General features: G+C 39.3%; 1 protein-coding gene across 3 annotated transcripts in view; it reads right to left on the reverse strand.

Moving 5' to 3' along the window:
* Celf2 (CUGBP, Elav-like family member 2) overlaps nucleotides 1-19,664 on the reverse strand; it is an 856,648-nt gene that overhangs the window by 638,143 nt on the left and 198,841 nt on the right. For all 3 annotated transcript variants that reach the window (NM_001110231.1, NM_001110232.1, XM_011238953.3), the window contains one exon: nucleotides 7,636-7,674. The gene's annotated coding sequence lies outside the window, so the exon portion shown is untranslated. The remainder of the gene's footprint in view (nucleotides 1-7,635; nucleotides 7,675-19,664) is intronic.

Below are 19,664 nucleotides of genomic sequence, written 5' to 3' on the forward strand. Positions count from 1 at the left end.
CATGTTAGGACCAGTGCTTCAATAAAAGGGTTCCCAAACAAGATCAGATATGTTTAAGGTGGTATGACAAGAGATAATAAAGAATCTGCCAAAAGATAGCTAGCCCCGCTCCAGCATGTACCTGGCCATCACCTAATACCTGGCCATCTACAAACTTGAAGAGAGCTCTCTCCAGACTCCAACCATACTCTGACCTTGATCTTGGCCTTCCAGACTCAGACTTTTAAGAAACAAATGACCGTTGCTGTTAGTTATAATAGCAATCTAATGAGACTGTGGCAGTGCTCTTACATACTCACAGTAAAGTGGGTTGTGTGGTTTTTCTGTTTAGAATGGGCAGCTTCTTATTCAAGGGCTGTTCTGTAATTTACCAGTACATCTCCACATGCTACTTGTCTTGGAGAAATCCCTCACCATTTGGGTAATACCCAAGCCTTGCTAATGTTCCCAACCTGTTACTTATTATACTCTATCTTCCTGCTGAATGCGTGATGCCTCTACACTTGACAGATGTTCCAGGTGGACAGCAACTTTTTGGCCTCATTCTAAAGAGGATACCAGAGCAATTAATTGTATATGGCTTTCATGATACCATCGTCTTAAATATATTTTATTAATTAATCTATAAAACCTCAGAAATTCTATGTGGAAAAAAATCAAGACAAGAAACAAAAGTTAAGTTTCCTGAGGACTCTTATCTTGGAAAAGGTTGAAGTTAGGAGTTCACATCTGGGAGATGTGTCTCTAAGTCTTGAGCTATTGCCAGTTATGTATCTGTGATTCATTTTATCACTTTTAAGTATTCGGCATATCATATGTAATGTACCGCATATGCATATGTATGGTCATCTCTTACTAAGATTATGTGATAGTTTTTTATTGCATAGGTTGATAAACTAAGAAATATGTCTGTTTCAAACACAAGATCATTACAGTCTGGCTCACATTAGGTTGTAAGGGTTTAACTTGCAATTTAGGTATGTCCTCTCACACTTGGCTTACATTTTTAATAGCATGTAAAACTAGGAAGAACGAGTGAAACAAAGCTGTGTGTGCTTATCACATTGTTTTGCATCCTATGATTTGCTAAGCCCTATCATAACCAGTCAGTCAAAAGAGGGGAAAGATCCAAGGTTCTGGGAACTTCCAACATGAGGTCACAATCTTCTACTGAGGAGGAATGACCCTGTGGAGGTAGTGAAGAAAAGATACAAAGAGCTGTCACAGTACTGAGTGGCGACTGTAGCTGCTGCCCAGTGTGCTTACACACTATAGGGCTATAGATACTCGTGGCTTTACCTGCATTCTCAGCCTTGTGTATGTGACCCTGACACAGCTCCTGAGTGGAGATATTCCACAGTGCTTCACATTCTTTTACCCATACTTCTTAAATGAAGTGGCCTGGAGAATATTCTCTGTGGGATTTCATATTTAATTTCCTGATGAAATTCAGTAGGGAAATGCTATGTATAGGTACAGAATTTTGTTAGCATATATGTATTTCAATCAAGCTGTAGCAGAATGTGGGACTCCTGTTTAAAATCTCTGTCTTAACACAGGCTGTACTTGAGCTTGGAGCTGCTGTGTATACTCAGCTATCTGCCAATTTAGGTTACTGGGGAAATGTTTTTCAGCCATAGAGATTTGAACTGCATTTCTGGGATCTGTGTAGGAAGAATAGCCTAAACTTTAGACTATCTTTTAATAATTACATTAAGCACACGTGCTTTTAAAACACAGTATTATGAAATATATTAAAATACAAGCTTTGATTTTTCAGGTGGTTTTACAAATTACATTTTCTAGGCTTCTATATTGAAAGGTTACTAAACATTATGGCATTCAGAACACATAGCATTCATTTTCATACAACTAATTACACAGAAATGAACTGCTCTGTAATTGTTGATTCATTTTTTTTTGATCATTTTATTGAGGCAAGATCTTATGCACTTTTTTTGTAGCCCAGGCTGGCCTTGATCTTTGGATCCTCCTGGCTTTACCTCCAATGTGCTAGGAATATACATGTACCTCACAAAACCTAACTGATTAGAGTTTTAGGGACTTTCTGTGAAATAAATCTTGGAGCAAATATGCCACAGATACATGGTAATCAAGAAGCCATGCATTGGGCTGAGCATATGGCTCAGTCAGTAGGGTAGTCTCAGAACCCAAGTTTGAGACACAAAGCCCAAATAAAGAAGCAAGCTATGATCATTGTGTAGAAAAAGGTAGATTATTAGAATTCACTGCCCAGTCAGGCTAATTTATTTAGAAAGTACTGGGTAATGACATACTCTATCTTAACAAACAAGGTGAATGGTTCATGAGAAGTCTAAAGTTGTCTCTGGCTTCCATGTGCTCTCTCACTCGCTCTCTCTCTCTCTCTCTCTCTCTCTCTCTCTCTCTCACACACACACACACACACACACACACACACCCCAACATTGAGGTCCCCACATTACACCTAGGATATCTCCATAACAGTCCATCCAATATCATGCCTCAATCCAGGATGAAATGAAGCTAGTATCCATTTCAGCCTCTTTAACAACAAACGGCAGGAGCTGGGCAGGATGCAGGCATCACTAGAGGACAACAGTGATAAATTGTTTGCATCTTTCTTTCTGAGAATGGCATCCTTTGTGAGACATCATCCTTGACATGCCATAGTGTTGCTTTCCTGTCCCATATGTCCAAGGCAGTCTAGGTCTGTTTATAAACAGGCTTCCCCCCCTTTCCTACCCTAAAGGGTCTGCAGTATAGAATATATTGATAGTTTTAAGCTGAACCTGTAGCACCTATAGTTCAGGGATCTGTAAGAGTGAACCCAGACCATCTGTTGCAATGTTGAAATGAAAAGAACATAGGTACCATCCCAAGTCCAAAAATAAAAATATCTCCATATTTTAACTGTAACAACTGTCTTAGTCAGGGTTCCTTGGTGTGAAGAGACACAGTAACCACTGCCAACTCTTATAAAATAAAACATTTAATTAGGGTTTGGTTACAGCTTCAGAGTTTAGTGGCATACAGGCAGACCTGGTACTAGAGACACAACTGAGAGATCTATATCTGGATCATCAGGCACCAGGAAAGGTCTGGCTTGGCCTTTTGAAACCAGTAACACACTTCCTCCAACAAGGCCACACCCACTCCAACAAGGCCACACCTCCTGCTCCCTCTCAAGTAGTGCCACTCCCTGATGCCTAACATTCAAATATATGAGCTTATGGGGCCATGCACATTCAGACTGCTATAACTCACAGGATGGCTTAGCATGTGCTGAACTTGGCCTTGAATTGAGATGCAGCAGCAGTACTAGGCCTTGCTGGGACTGTGAGTCCGAGAACGAATGCCTGCAGAGTCTTCACATACTTCACAGGCAAGGGGGGAAGACACGGTTTCCTGTCAGGCCCTTTAAGCAGGCCCATTGCTCCCCTTAGCAGGAATCCCAGTTATTCTGCCTGTTCAGATCATTTTTCTTTTTCCAGCTTCAGGTAGCAAACTGACAGCAGGTTGAGAAGCTTAAACATTTGGGCAATAGAAATTATGCAAATGTTGTGTTTTAGCAAGAAAAAATTCAACCCCTTGAGGTCTTTTAAAGATCATTAATCTAGAAATTAGGTACGAATTCTTACTTTTTCATACTAACAATGATTTCATAAAGAAAAACTCATTAGGAATTGTGACAAATAAGAAGTTCGATTGAACATTTAAATTCAGGAACCTCAGTGAGTGCCCAGGGAGATATTTACCCAGCCAATGACTCTCTGATGTTATTAAGAAGTAATTTATTCAAGAAAGTCTCCATTCATGAGTTTACAGAAGAACAATATCTACTTTACAAAGGCCTGCATTCTCAGTATATCACATACCTAATTTACAATGACTTTTGGTTAAAATTTTCATTAGGTTGGTTCAATAGCATTTGATAATTTTAAATCAGTTTTATGAGATCCCAGGTTCCCATTTATAGGAAGAGAAACTGCCGAGGAAATAAATTTTTAAAGAGCATATTCGTCTCTCCACTGAGGTCTGCATAGCAAGTCTGAAGTGAAAGGAAATTAACCTTTTCTATTTTTATGGAAGTCCTTTTAGGCATAGATTCTGGGCAGCCTTGGAAAAACAATGGAGATCCAGACTACAGTCAATGTTTTGTGTATGCTGATCTGTGTAGCTATTCTACAATAAAGTCTTCAGTGGGATGCTAGATAGGAAAAAGAAGACCCCAGGGTTTAACCGTAGAAACATCAAGGACATAGAGACACAGCAGGTATAAGTTACTGCTGTGGCTTCTTGGAATAAGGATCAGAGAGCACAGGAGCTCTGTCCTCAGGAATTAAGGTAGGAAAACCACTATGGGGCTGATCTAAGAATGTGAAGTCAGGGTGAAGACCGGTGATGAGGAATTGCCCTTATTTAATCAGAAAAAGGTGGGTTAGGGAGAGATTGTGGAAAACAGACCCACGCAAAACATCACAGAAGTTTTCTGTGAGAGCTCCCTGATCTAAATGGTAACTTTGAACATCTTTGTAGCTCACCTTCAAAATAGCACAGGGCTGAGTGAAGCCTTGCCTTTTTCTTACAGTATTGACACAGCAATGGAAGATGACTGCCATGGTGGCACTGTGGAAATGCCAATGAAATGACCCATCACAGCACACGAAAGCATTCTAAAAACTTCGCACTTAGCTGTCTAGATGTCTATGAGAAAACACAAAGAGTACAGTCTATACTCTTTGCCAGCATTAAAATCCGAAGCGACCTCTTAGGCAGAGGAAATGCTTAAGTCTTACTTGTTTAATTCTCTTTATTTACGTTGTGGAGTCCCATGCTTTATTTAGGAGACAGAGTCCTTTGCAACCCATCACCACACATCACAGAAAGAACTGCCTGCTTCTCAACACAAGTCCTGGGCTATTGAGTCAGCTTCAAATGACCAGGTTCAAATGTCCACCTTCTCATCACTTAGAACTTGACCTCTGATATAAAATCTAAGAGTCTTGAAACCAAAGTTACAACCCCTGTGTCATAGCTGAGTATGATTTTACAGTTAGGTACACTCTGATATCATGAAAGGCAAATTTGCAGATTGGATTGGTTGTCATTATAAGTTACGCTTTGTATTTTATAGTATATCATGAAACCATAAAAGAGACATTAAACTTTAGATTTCAGGGTTTAAATCACACATTTTATTCATCATTTGGCAGTTAAATGCTTCTTAAATACTATGGAAATTTGATGGTTTGACACATGGAAGGCTGAATTACTAAGTGCAGGAAAAGTACATCACACAAGTCTACAAGGCAGAGGAGGACCTGGTTTTCTCTAACCTCTGAGAAAGGAAGGCAGGACCCAAATCAGAGCTGACCCTGTACCTCTAAATGCTCGTTCCTACATGTTCATCGAAATCATAGTAGGTCCTGACAAGTCATCCTGACGTGTCTTGAAAATTCCTCATCATTCCTATGAAGCAGATAAGTGGACCCTAGGGTCATCTGTGCCTTGTTTCCTAGGCTTTGCCAAAAAAAAGTTAGTGCATCATAATGTGAGAGTCTCTGTTGGCATGATTCAAAGCTTACTATAGCAGCAACCCCGTCTGATGGTTTGCCCGGATTTTGGAACATATGTATCTCGATTCTCAGCTTTACGTTTTTGTAAATTTGAAATACAATTGTATTTGAAATACAATGTTCTATTCTTGGGATGGAAGCTGGCCATGTTTCACAAACATTTTGTGGTTACTTTTGATTTTTAAAACCGTTTTTACAGATGCCTTTGCCAGTGGGAAGGGCTTTCCACTGCTCTCATTCATCCCTCATACACCGGCAGTCACTGAGGCTTAGACTCACTTGGTTCTGACTCTAGCTCTGAGGAAATGATCTTAAGCAGCCTTCGAATTCACAGAAAAGCAACTTAATCTCTAGTGTGTAGTCCAAGGACTGTAGGTATTTTGGGAAAGTGTTCTGACTTCTTGGAACATTTGCTCATCTATGGGCTGAGACTACAACAGTCATCCTCCTCGCCCTGTCTTCTGTGCCTGTGCTCAAGGCCTGACCCCCAGGTAGCACATAAAAGTTTTAACAAAGCCCTTTCTCAAGGCTTTATTAGTCCTATGTCAAGGCTCAAGAAATATCAGTTTCTCTTTTGTGGGAATATGAAGTCATGAAAGTAGACATTCTAGAAATGGTAGAGAAAAAGGGACCATCAAAGAGAGAAAAAAGTTCAGAAATCCAAAATCTAAAGTTATTCTTGCTTAATGATTTTTGCTTTTGGCTTTGTTAACAAACCCTAGGAATTTCGAGAGTCTAAATATTTTTTTCTACCCTCTCAGAAAGTCTAGCCCAATATTAATAGAAGTCTTGATTTATAAAGTCTGCAACATATTTCCTCTCATAACCAAGTATCTCCCATGTGACTCAGATCAGAAGCACTGTCCAGAAAAGTACCTATCGATATTAGAAGTCTTCAGCTTTTTGTTTAGCCTCTGTGCTCTGAATCTTTGCCATAGTCACCTAACAGGGCATTTTTCCATTATTCTTTCTTCAGTTCACTGCATGCTGTTCTTGTGTCCCTTAGAAATGAGCTCGTCGTTAATCAGAAATCACTTCCACTACAGTTCAGTGCACTTACAGTAGATGTGGCAAATGCTTGTTTACAGAGCTGGTAATTGGATTAAAACATTCAAAAGAAACAGAAACAGGGAATGCAATGTATTTGAAAAGAAATGAGAAACAGGACCATAGAAATCAATAAAACCAAGATGAATGAAATAGCTTTAGTGAATGAAACTACTATTAACAGGAATCACTTATCAGTAACAAATACTCCAGAGTGTGGCGTCCTCAGCATCCAGTGCAGCAATACTTAATAAGCTAAGAATGGGAGGAAAGGTACTTGGGAAAATATGTTCTGAGAGGAGGACTTGAAAACAGCGGATTGATATCTTCTCACTTGAAACTAGGCTGTGTGTAAGTCACTCCTATGTCTACACAGTGAAACACACTAGTAGGGAAAACTTTTAAACTACTTAAGAGAGGAGATTTTTTACTTTGAATTTAGACACCATACTAACAGCTCTAGAGTACAAACCCCCTTTCTGAGATCTCTTTTCCTGGCTGTGCTGACCCTGGGGGCAGAAGGAATGTGACTGTAACCTGAGTGATCCCGTGTCTATTCCAGAGTGGAGTCACTATATAAGCACACTTGACAGCGTCCATTCTCAAAACCAGATCCATAGAACTACTTCTCTGAATAGACTTCTAATAGCTCTTTTATAATCCTTTTAATTTTTCTTAAAGAAGAAGCTCATGTCTTGAAATAAAAACACCTCACAGTAAAACCAAAGCAATACCAATATGAGAATGTGAAATCAAAGGGTGTACTGTCATAGACAACCAATATCCAGCGACACTCTCCTGTAAACATGACTCAAAAGGCACAAGGGTCAGATTCAGCAATAATCAGAATCCAGAGGAGAAAATTCTCAAGAGAAAGAACCAAAATGTTTATGTCCTAGTGAGTGTCAGAAGGAGAGAAGCAGCAAGACAGTAAACTGCCATCACTACCGTCCCCGCAGAGAGAGACTGCACGGTGGGCGCCCTCTGCTCTGCAGAAGGCACTTCTTACCTGAGTGTCTGGATCACTCCTCTCTGCAGCAGGGCAGACCTAAACAAACAAACAAACATAAATAAATAAATAAATGGAATGAAATACACTCTTTTGATTTGAGAAAGCTTTTTCACTGTACATCTATAATTGCTTAAAAAAACCTTGCTGTTTTTTAAATAAAATTATATTAATTAATTAAGTGTGTCTGTGTGTTTTTGCATTTGTGTGTATATGTGTACATGTGTATGTGTGTGGAGGCCAGATAACAGTTTTCAGTAGTTGGTGCTCTCCTCCTATTATGTTGCTCCTGGGAATCGAACTCAGGGTGTGAGGCTTGTCAGCAAGTGCCTTTACCATTGGACTAGAGTTAGGTTTGAATAGTGCAACTCATTTGGAGTTGTTTATGCAAATCAGTCATTCTTCTAATTGAACTGTTATTGTTCACTTGAAAGCAGCAGTGAAATTTCACAGTAGTAAAACATGGATGCTTTGATGTATCCCCTCTACGGCTAGGGTTGGTCTATGACCTGGAATCCACTATTCTAAGCCTAGAGCTGGTGAACTAGAGTCCATGGTCCAACTTCAAATAACATGCAGTATATACATGGTCTATATGCTAAGAATCATCTTTGTTTTTTTAAATGGTTGAAAAAAGTCAAAGGAAGAATAAGTCTTGATGTGAAAATTTAATGTAAAGCTCAAGTGCTAGTAAGTATAAAGTGTAACTGGAATTCAGCTTTGTCCACATTCTGTGACTGTTTCTACACGGCAGTGACAGATATGAGTTGCTGGGAAGGAGGGAACATGGTCCACACATCTTAAAAGAACTAATATGTGACCCTTTAAGAAAATGTTGCTGACCCCTGGGGTAGGCAATAATTGATTCCTTTTTTTTTGTTGGAGGAATGGGAAATCATGTGAAAAGATCCTAAATATTGAAGCAAGTCAAGAAAGCAGGTGACTGATAGCTTTACAAACCACTAGAGTAGAAGTATATTTTGTTGTAGGATCGTTTGAGACCTCATGGCTGACAATGAGGGTGACCTATATACAAATAGGATTCTTGGCTATCAGTGACAGAAAGTGTAGGCTGGCTTTAATACTGAGTTTTGATGTTTATTAAGTTCATTACTAATAATTATTCAAGATTATCTTAATATTTGATATGAATAGCTATAATATTAGCTTGATACAGAGTAAGTGAACATTCTCCTCAGCTATCTAATCAACCATCTATCAATCTACTATCTATCAATGATCTATATTTTCTATCTATCTATCTATCTATCTATCTATCTATCTATCTATCTATCTAATCTATATATCCGAAAAGCATCTATCAGTCTATCATCTACCTATCATATTTTTATCTACATATCTATTAATCAACCATTTATCTTTTATCTGTCTACAAAATTTCTTTATATAATCTATTTTTTATCATATATATAATCTATTTATCATTTATCTATCTATCTATCTATCTATCTATCTATCTATCTATCTATCTATCTATCCAATCAACCATCTATCATTCTATCATTTATCCATCTATCTTTTATCTGTAACACATGGGTGGGTGGTTATGGAATTCAGTTCTGGGACTGGTGAGTGCTTGATTTTAAGGGGGATTCCAATCTCTCAGCCTGTTTAGTACACTTAATGAAATACATACAGACCCAGTTCCTGGTGCTCTGCAATTATGTATATTTAGGCTACACATACAATTTATCTAAGAAGACTGTGGACATTTCCCACATAAAGAAAAACAGCCAAAAATCATCACATTATTCCTTTTAGCCTGTTCCTTGACCTCTTAAAATAGTTGTCAGTTCTAAGAATGTGGCACATTTGGTGAGAGCTTTAAAATATAGATGTTACAATGTTGTCACAGTAAGATAAAAAGCAACTTTAAATTGCCACTTAACTTTATAAGTTATCAGATATGATATATTAACTTTTAAATATAACCTAAAGACTACTTGTCTTGAAACTATTAGAGTTTGATGCTAATGTCCATGGGTATGAATAATAGAAAATATTTTGATGTCTTGTCATTGAATAGAACAGTCTAAATAAGTCAAAGAAGCAGTTTGGCAACAAATTTGCCTCACTGTTTAGCTCAATGGGGGAGACACTTTTAGACTGAAGAGCGCAACTTACTAGCTTATATTTTCAGTGACTGTCTTTAAAAAGTAACCTAGATAGACTATCAACCCCTGCCACTGTATTACACAGTTTCATGTGACTCCATGTCTATCTAGTCCTATGCAATCAAATCAGTTTGTGGCTTCTCTGGTCAACAGAATGACTCAATCAATTGATGATGAACAGTTTGGTTCATTGTTTAACAGTGAACAGATGGGAATACCCCAAAATCCAAGTCAGCTTTTGGGGGGTCATTTTAAAGTACGGCAATACATGTTCCTTATGGATAATACATCCAGAGGGATGAATCCGCTCTCTCATTTTAGGAATCTATCAGCCACACACTGAGGATTTCAGTTCTTGTGTTGGGCTAGCAGTCACTCGATGGACCTTTAATAAACTCTGAATCCCAGGTCTAATTTCGGAAGTGTTAATCAGTGTTTCATTGGTGGGGCTTTGGTAATAAGTATTTATTTATTTATTTATTTTGGTTATAGTTTTTGTATCAAATACTTCCCCGAGGCACATGTGGTTGATCAGTGTGACCAGTTGAAGATACTCTTCAGGCAGGGTGTGGAATCTTTCAGATGTGAGGCTTCACTGGCAAGCATAGAGCCATGTGTGTAGGCCATGAGGTTATAACCTGGGCCTAGATCCTCTCTGAACTGTCTTCTTCCTGACTGCTATCAAGAGATAACCTCATTCTCTCTGACATGTCCTCCCTGCTATGATAAATGTATCCTTTCAAACCGTGAGCCAAAATCAGTTCCCCTATCTTGACTTGTTTCCATGAAGCCCTCTACCAGGATGATGAGAATAGTAACTAAGAGACTTTTAATAAGTATCCAAGTAATATGGCGCTGATGTTCTCAGAGAACTTTAAAGAAATCCAAGGCTTTCTCTTTGTTTTTGAGTCACCACCAAAAAAGAATCCCCGGTGGAACTCCCAAGGCTCTCTTTCTTGCCAGTGTTACCATAGGATTGACATGCACATGGCCAGACTTTTCTCCAGCCATGCACTTTATGACCCAGTGGAAAGGCTGCTGCCAATGGGACTGTCCACAATCCCTAAGACACATTTGTCCAGTATATAAATGATACTCAGAGTATTTCTATGTAATTTTGAGAGTGGAAATGATGTGATTTCCCCCAAGTATTTTATGATTATCATGTAATTGTATACTGTAATGTCTCTAGAGAATAATCCTGGCAGATTTCTTTTCCTAGATCATACGTCGCTCTGGCCATCGTTACCTTACATCTGTCAAACAAAACCATGAGCAGCTGTGCTGATAAGATCTGCTTCCTTTGGAACATATTAAAAGGTTTATCTTATTAATAAATGGAGGCAATTAAAGGTTAACTAGTTAGCTCATCCAACCCTTAGCATAATTACTGATTATAAAGACACACTCAATTTAATTGCTCAAATTTAGAGTTTTTGTAGCTCTAAATTTGGGAAATCTGAATGTAATTCTCATTTCCAATTCTGTATGTCAAGTCTATCAGAGCTAACTAACAAATCAACAATGTTTCATATAGTCACAGGAGAAGTAGGGCCAGGGTAATCTGCTGCCCTCCTACATTGGAGACATATCACTGGTAGACACACAAAGAGAATCACAGCACATTGTGTAGAAACTTCCTTGGGAGCCAATGATGGAATGTGGACTGAGGAACTGCATTTCATGGGCAGCTAGAGTCACAGTATGGACAAATTGTAAATATCAAAGAGATGTGGACATAAGAAGTTTCTCTCTCTCTCTCTCTCTCTCTCTCTCTCTCTTCTCTCTCTCTCTCTCTCTCTCTCTCTCTCTCTCTCTCTCTCTCTCTCTCCTCTCTCTCTCTTCTCTCTCTCTCTCTCTCTCTCTCTCTCTCTCTCTCTCTCTCTCTCTCTCTCTCATGTTAACACTAGAACTCAATCAGGTTCTTTCAGTAAATACTGGAGGAAAACCCCTTTGGTGTTTTTCACGAGTAAGGGAAAGAAAGAGCCATGTTGAATCCTGCCAGAGCAGTTTGCTAGCTGTCTGCCCTCAGGAAAAACTAGTTCATCAGAGCCTGAAGGGTTTTACTGGAACCCAGATCCCTGGAGTCAGGAGACAGCCAACTCTAACCAGATTTGGCTTTCCACTTGGGAGAGGAACACACCTAATTCCAAACCCATGTGGCCATCTTGTGTCATATGGTAGGTTGGGGTGAGGGTAGAGATATAAAAGAAACTGTAAAGTTTATAATCTAGTGGTCTATGTCCAGTAAGAGGCTTAGATGGTCTCATGTAGTGCTCTCTCACCCTACACTCTTACCATCTGTTTTATGGAAGGTTTATGGTTCTTTTCATCCAGTATACCATATCTGAGTATAAGATCACACCAAACCCTAAGGCAAACTGGAATTTTAAAAAGAAAGTGTGATGTCGCAGAACAAACATCAGAACCAGATGACGTGGGATGAATGACCTCACAGAGCAGCTTGACCAAATAAGACAGCACCTGGGAACATCAGGGCAGTTTAAGAAGTGAGATGCAAAGTTTAAGAAAGAACTAAAAACAAAAGCTAGAAAGAAATACCACTATGGCAGAGCTGAAGGTGCCTTTCATGGACTTGTTGCTAGACTAGACCTGCCTGGGGAAGGAATTCTAAATTTGAAGACAGCATGTTAGAAACCCTTCCAGATCTATAAAGCAAAGAAAATAAAGGCTGATTAAAAGGCAAGAACAGAATATTTTAAGCACCGTGGAAGAACTGTAACATCTATAAAACACATGTAACACCAAGAACAGGAAGACAGAAGAGGGAAGGAACAGAGGAATTATTTGAAATAACAGCAACTGGGAATATTCCCAAGTAAATGTCAAACATCCAACCACAGATCCCAGGAGCTCAGAGAATACCAAGCAGTGTAAAAGCCAAAAGAACTACACCTTCAGCATCTTATTTTCCAACCATAGAAAAGCAAAGATATGGGCAAAAACTTGAAAAAGCCAGTTAGGAAACACGCTTCTCCACAGAGGTGCATAGGTAAGATTTACATAGAATCTCTTACGTAGAAATACATAAGCAAGCAGATTGAAGTATTGAGTGTTAAGAGAAACAAAAGTCAGAACTTTAGCAGTTTAGAACTCCATACCCTGTAGAGTTATCTTTCAAAACTGAAAGAGGAATAAAGATTTTCCTAGACGGCCAAACAAAACAACCAATCACAACCACAACCACTACTACCATAACAACACAAGAAACTCTCTTGCTACTAGATCTGTTTGTAAGGAATACTAAACAGTATTTTAGGAAGAAAAGAAGAATACAAGTCAGAGCTCAAGGCTACATGAATAAAGAAAGAATATTAAGAAAGGGTAAGGAGGCTGGAGAGATGGCTCAATGGTTAAGAGCACACACTGCTCTTGAGGAGAAACTGAGTTCTATACTCAGCACCCACATTGGGCATCTTACTGCCACCTGAAACTCTAGCTTGAGGAGAATTTGACCCTCTGGCCTCTGAGGGCATTCATATTCCCAAACCCCCAAACATGCACATGATAAAGTAAGTGAATCATTTGAAAAGAAAGAATTAAGTGAAGGAAATGCCAAAATTAGATAACAGTTTCTTCAAAATCATAAGGAAAATGAAATAAACAACATGTTGTGTCTGTATATTAAACAATGGGCCAAAGATCCTAACAAGCTCATCCAATCTCATAAGACACCCCTGAGGATGACCTATCAAGGAAATGTCACTCAAGGCCCCCCAATAAGACACCACTGTATATGGAATTGTTCTAATTTATTTTTTCTTTTGCTATGATAAAATACTCTGAGAAAAAGAAACTTGAGGTTAATTTCAGCTTGCAGTTTCACTTTTACAGTCAATCACTGTGGGGAATCCAAAGCACAACTTCAAATAGCCACATCACAGGTAGAGTCAGGAGAAGAGGGAAAGGATGGCACACAAGCGCACTAGCTGCTGAGTTAATGTATCCACTCGTAAGCAGTTCAAGAGCCCCAGCTTAGGAAATGGTGCCACCTACACTGGACTGGGTTTTCCTATATCAGTTAACTTAAGTGAGACAACTCATGCTCCACAGATATGCTCACAGGCCAAGCCAATATAGACAGTCCCAAAGATTCTAGGTTGTGTCAAGTTGACAATCAGAACTAACAATCATTTCTAGAATTATCAAAATCCAGAACCTTGAACATAAGAACTGTTGCTTGGGTCATGGAGGAATCGATATTATTACTCATTGCTGGTGGCAATGCCCAAACATTATACATAATATCAATTTCTTACAGGACTAAATGTATGCTTACTGTACAAGCAAGCTGTCTTGTGCCTCACATATTACCCAAATGAGTTGGTATCTCATTGCATGCAAAAGCCTTTGCAGATATATTTATAGTGACTGTATTTAGAATGGCCTCAACAAGAGAGCAACCAAAATGCTCTCCCGTGGAGGAAAGAACTAATAAACAGTAGCATATTCAGACAATGGAATATTACTCAGTACTAAAGAGGTCTTTGGTAAAGACATGGGGAAACTTAAATGCATATTATTAAGTGAAAGAATCCTCTGTGGTTTGCATAAAAATGGCCCATAGACTTATATATGTGCATGCTTAGGGCCCAGTTGATGAACTGTTTGGAAGAATTATGAAGTGTGAGGTGTGGTCTTGCTGGAATAGATGTGTCCTTGTAGAAAGTGTGTCACGAAGGCTAGGCTTGGAGGTTTCAAAAGCCTATGTCAGGCTTAGTCTCTCTCTCTCTCTGTCTCTCTCTCTCTCTCTCTCTCTCTGTCTCTCTCTCTCTCTCTCTCCCTCTCCCTTCCCCCTCCACCTTCCCCTCCTATTCCTCTCCCTTTCCTCCTCCTTCTCCCCCTTCCCCTCCCCTCTCTCCCCTCTCTTCCTGTTGCCTTTGGATTAGGATGTAGCTCTTCATTCCTTTTCTAGCTGCCTCACTTCCTGCCATGATGGTCATGGACTTATACTATGAAACTATAACAACCCCCCCCAATTAAATGCTTCCTTTTATAAGAGTTGCCTTCATCATGGTGTATCTTCACAGCAATAGATTAGTGACTAAGACAGCTTCCAATAACAGTGTAATAAAAACAAAACTATGAAGGTAATATTGGATATCGTACCACTTTTACATATCCCTGCCCCAAAGAGAATTGTTACAGGAAGGGAACTCTCTAGCAGTCTGCCATTATGCATTGTCCAAACCTACAGAATACACAATCCTGATACAAGCCCAGTGCATACAGGTGATTATATTAGGTTGATAATTACTCCATTTGGAAGCAACCAAGATGTCCTCCAGTAGGTGAATGGATTAATAAATGTGGTATGTTCAGACAGTGAATATCACTGAACGCTGGGTAATAACTTGTGAAGACTAACTCCATCATTTGTATAAATATCCTAAATAGTTCTGTGTTCTGAAAAACAAACCTAATTGCTAAACTATCAACAACGTATTTCATTCATCAATTTAAAAAACAGAAATTGTTGACTGGCAAAAGACTTCTCAGGCCATAAAATCAGTATGGGTGTTTGAAATTCAGATTGGGAATAAAGTCAGTTAAAGTTGATTCAATAAATACATGCCATGCTTCTGGTATGATTAAAGTGTATCTCCGACTCAGTTCCTGTCTGCCAAAGACACGATTATTTTACAGAGACAGTAACATTAGTGGGTAAAAATATGTCAGGGTAGAACTCTGGCAAACTCCTCTAGGGTTCCGAGGCAAAGGACATAATATCTTGTGAATATAAATGAAGACATCCACAGAGAGGTGACAGAAATAAGTCATATAGCTCCAGTGGTTGGATTATTTTGGGGAATGATAGCCAAAGACAGACCTGTACATTTAATCCTCTTATGTGTTCAGCTCCTGGCTAATTGCAAATCAGGATCAAGACTTGTTCAGCATCTTGAGAAGGAACATGACTATGAAAATAACGCCATTTAGCTTTTGATACTGCAATCTTGTGGAAGAAAGCCTCGTCATTGACACTGTTTCCCAGCTTGCCAGGCAGATGGCTTGCTATTTGTTTCATTTTCTACCTCTGTACAGCACAGCAATGTGTATTAGAAGTGATCTGAGGAGAATCTTTCATGTCTCAGATGAATGCCAGGGTAAGAAGATAACCACAATAATGTTTGATTAAAACTTTACTCCTTGTTTAAAATGCTAACCAGTATATTACCTCTAACATAAACTTGGGACTTTCCAGGCATTTTCACTCTTTCTCAAAAAGGAAACTAGAGATAAGAGAAGAAAATTAAAATATCCATTCAAGGTCTCTTTACTTTCATCCACGAAGCCTGACCTTAGATTCACTTCCATTCACATCAGCACATTGTCTCTTCATCATGGGAAGAAAAGAAAGGAGCCCATAAAATATTTTACAGTGCAGACAAAATGAAAATTCTCTAAACAATGGGTCAGAAAGAGGGCTCAGCAGGCAAGAGTGATTTCTGGTCTTCCAGAGTAGCCAAGTTCCCTTCGTAACATCCATGCTGGGGAGTACACAACTACCCGAAGCTCCAGGAGTTCCACAGCCTCTAACTTCCCTGGATACTCACAGGAGTGCCCACAACCACACAATTATACACATAGACAGTTAAATACTAAATAAATAATTCTCAAGATCCCAAGACAGGTTGAAGTAATCAGAAATCTAGAACGAGTATGTCTCTGCTCTCGAGGACTGAAATGGTGAGAAATGTTCCTTTGCCATTGTGTGACACGTAGCTTTCAGGGAAAGTCACAAACAATAAAGAGACTAACAAAACAACCAAAACCTACTATTAGAGACTCTAGAACAGAAATAGATAGGTCAGCCAGCTAGTGAGTGGCTTTGGTGTGAAACCACAGGAAACTTACAAGCTGTGTTTAGCCAAAGGAGCTTGGTTTGAATGCCTCAGGAATTTGTGTCACAGACACATGCTCTCATCTTGTAGGACAGAAGGAGGGAAAGGAGAAGAGAGGTGAAAGAGAGAGGGAGAAGGATGGGATGAGGGACAGGGAAGGCCCCTCAACTCCAGGAGCAAGCAAAGGAGTCTAGAAAGCTGCAACATGCATTTGCTAACTTTCTTAAAGGGTTCACATTGAAAAGTGCAGCATGAGGCTGTATAGCCTAGAGAGTGATGGGATGCATCGAAGGGGAATCGGAAGGGAATTTGGATAGAATCATGGTGCTCGTGCTGATTTTATAGAAGATCACAGATCAACTCCCTGACTTGGACATTTAAACCAGGTTGTTGTATGTTGCCTACACTGCTATAAAAGTAGCTGCAATGCTAAAACATTCCTGAAGGCAGACAAATAGACATCCTCCATTTCTGATGACTTTAATCTCTCTCTTGATGTTGACATTTCTCTTGAGTCATTGAGTTCTGCCTTCCAAACATTGGAGAAAACAGAAAGGTGAGGTGTGGGGCTGCTTTTGTGAATTCGTATCTTGTTGGGGGCATATAGTTTGAGCAGTTTATTTAGTCAAAAGGCTGCTGTTGGTGGGGAAGGGCAAAGAGCCAGTAGGCTTATTTCATCAGTTAAAAAGTGAAAATGCGGGGCTGGTGAGATGGCTCAGTAGGTAAGAGCACCCGACTGCTCTTCCGAAGGTCAGGAGTTCAAATCCCAGCAACCACATGGTGGCTCACAACCATCTGTAACGAGATCTGACTGGAGTGTCTGAGGACAGCTATAGTGTACTTACATATAATAAATAAATAAATCTTAAAAAAAAAAGTGAAAATGCTTTGCTAGTCCTGGGTGTGCGAATCGTCCTGGCTGGAGAATGAGGCACTATGCACCATGAGGGCCTGGAGGTTCTGGTTTATTTTCATCTGAACTTCTGATTCCAGATTCTGCCTTTGCTCCCCATGATCCGGAGGATGGGGACTAATGCATGTGAACTCACCGGAATACCTTTGAAAAAATCTAATTTGCATAAGCCCACACACTGGAGAGTGTTTAAAGGCCCAGTCAGTGAGAATAATATTGCCTCTGAAGATGAAAAGACTCCTTAAAATGTCGAATATATTCAATAACTGCAGCTTACTTGCTAAGTTATAGGAAATATTTCAGAGTTGATTTATAGGATTTATCGTTACGACCAACCCAGCCTTCCTATAGCTTTTTATGTTGAAAATTATCTCCATTTCTGGATGCCACAGTCACTAACATATATTTCATTTCTTCTGAGGAGCTAGCAAGCAGAAGTGAGATTTTTAATAGTTTCTATTCTTTTTTTTCTCCCAAACAAATGCTTGCTTACATTTTTAGGACATTCCCTGGTAGAAGTGGTCACTTGCTTTGGATTCAAGTGCACTGATCTGCATTATGGTTTGACTGCATACGTTAACAGAAAAAACATGATAGGTGCTTGTGTCTTAGTGACTGTAACTGGCACACTATACTAGGACCAGGGGGTCAAGTCTCTCATGCCAGGGGTATGGAGCTCTTCAGCCTGACATTTTAAAACAGTTTCAAAGGAATGGGATGTCTTCGATCCTGTATTCCACTTCCCTTCTGTTATCATCCCTCTTATGTTCCCATCTTGTTTGGTTTGGAATGCCTTTTGACTGATGCATGCACAACGAGACCAGATGTTTGCTTATGCACATAGTCTCTTTGAAACAAACTCCAAATATTCGCTGGATGGTGAACTCATTTTCTTATTCTCTTTCCCCCAGGTTGAAATCTTGAATGTATTCGAAGCAGGTTATTTGAGGGTCTCAGTCTTCTAATTTTCTTCTCTCATTACTAACTTGAGAATGACCTCTGCTTACCACATCCAATGAGCAAACAATGAGCTGCTTGAGAGTAATTCTGGGTGGGAGGTGGAACTACTGCAGGCACTGCTCACACCTGTCCTGTTTCATCTGGACAGATGTAGAGCCAGCACAGCACAGGCCCTAATGCCTGGAAGTGGTCTGACTACTGGAATCCGATAATTGGCATGTGCACACTTGGTACTTATTATGTGGGGATAAGGAGAGGTTAACACTGTTGGGTGCATTGGATGCAAAGACTGAAACTTGTTCTCTAGGACAAGGGTGGAAAAAAGTTTCGTTGGGACTCATACCCATGGATTGCTTCCAGGACCCCTGACTGTGAGTGATTTTAGGGAGTAAACAGTGGTTTTTGCAGAAACATTATATACCTTCCCTACCATGAATCTGATACGGACCTTAACATTTAACAACAGCTCACAGGATACTGCTACATTGAAGGCTACCTTCCAGAGCAATCACAAACATTCCTGTTTATTCATTAATGCTTGCAAAACTGCTGTATTAACATCTTTTGAAAAATCATTTGAAGATCCGAAAGTGGAAATAGAATCAATCAACAAAACCCAGACTGAGGGAAATTTGGAAGGAAAAATTTAGGAATTCAAACAGGAACCTCAGAAGCAACCCTCATTAGTAAAATACAAGAGATAAAAGAAAGACACCCAGATATTGAAGACACAGTAGAGGAAATTAAAACATTAGTCAAAGAAAATGTTAAATCAAAAAAGAAAAAAAAATCCTGGCACAAACATTAAGAAACTCTATGACACTATAAAAAAGAATAAATCTAAGAATATGAGAAATAGAGGAAGAAGGATAACCCCAACTAAAAGGCACAGAAAGTATTTTCAGCAAAATCATAGAAGATAATTTCCATAACCTAAAGAAGGAGACACGTCTCAAGGTTTACAGAACACCAGACAGACTGGACCAGAAAAAAGTCCCCTCAGCACATAATAAATAAAACATTAAATGTTGAGAACAAAAAAGAATGTTAATATGCAAGGGAAAAAGACTAAGTAACATATAAAAGAAGACCTATCCAAATTACATCTGACTTCTCGATGGAGAATCTAAAAGCTAGAAAGGCCTGGGTGAACAT

Source organism: Mus musculus, chromosome 2 (genome assembly GCF_000001635.26).
Source record: "Mus musculus strain C57BL/6J chromosome 2, GRCm38.p6 C57BL/6J".
Taxonomy (NCBI): Eukaryota; Metazoa; Chordata; class Mammalia; order Rodentia; family Muridae; genus Mus; species Mus musculus.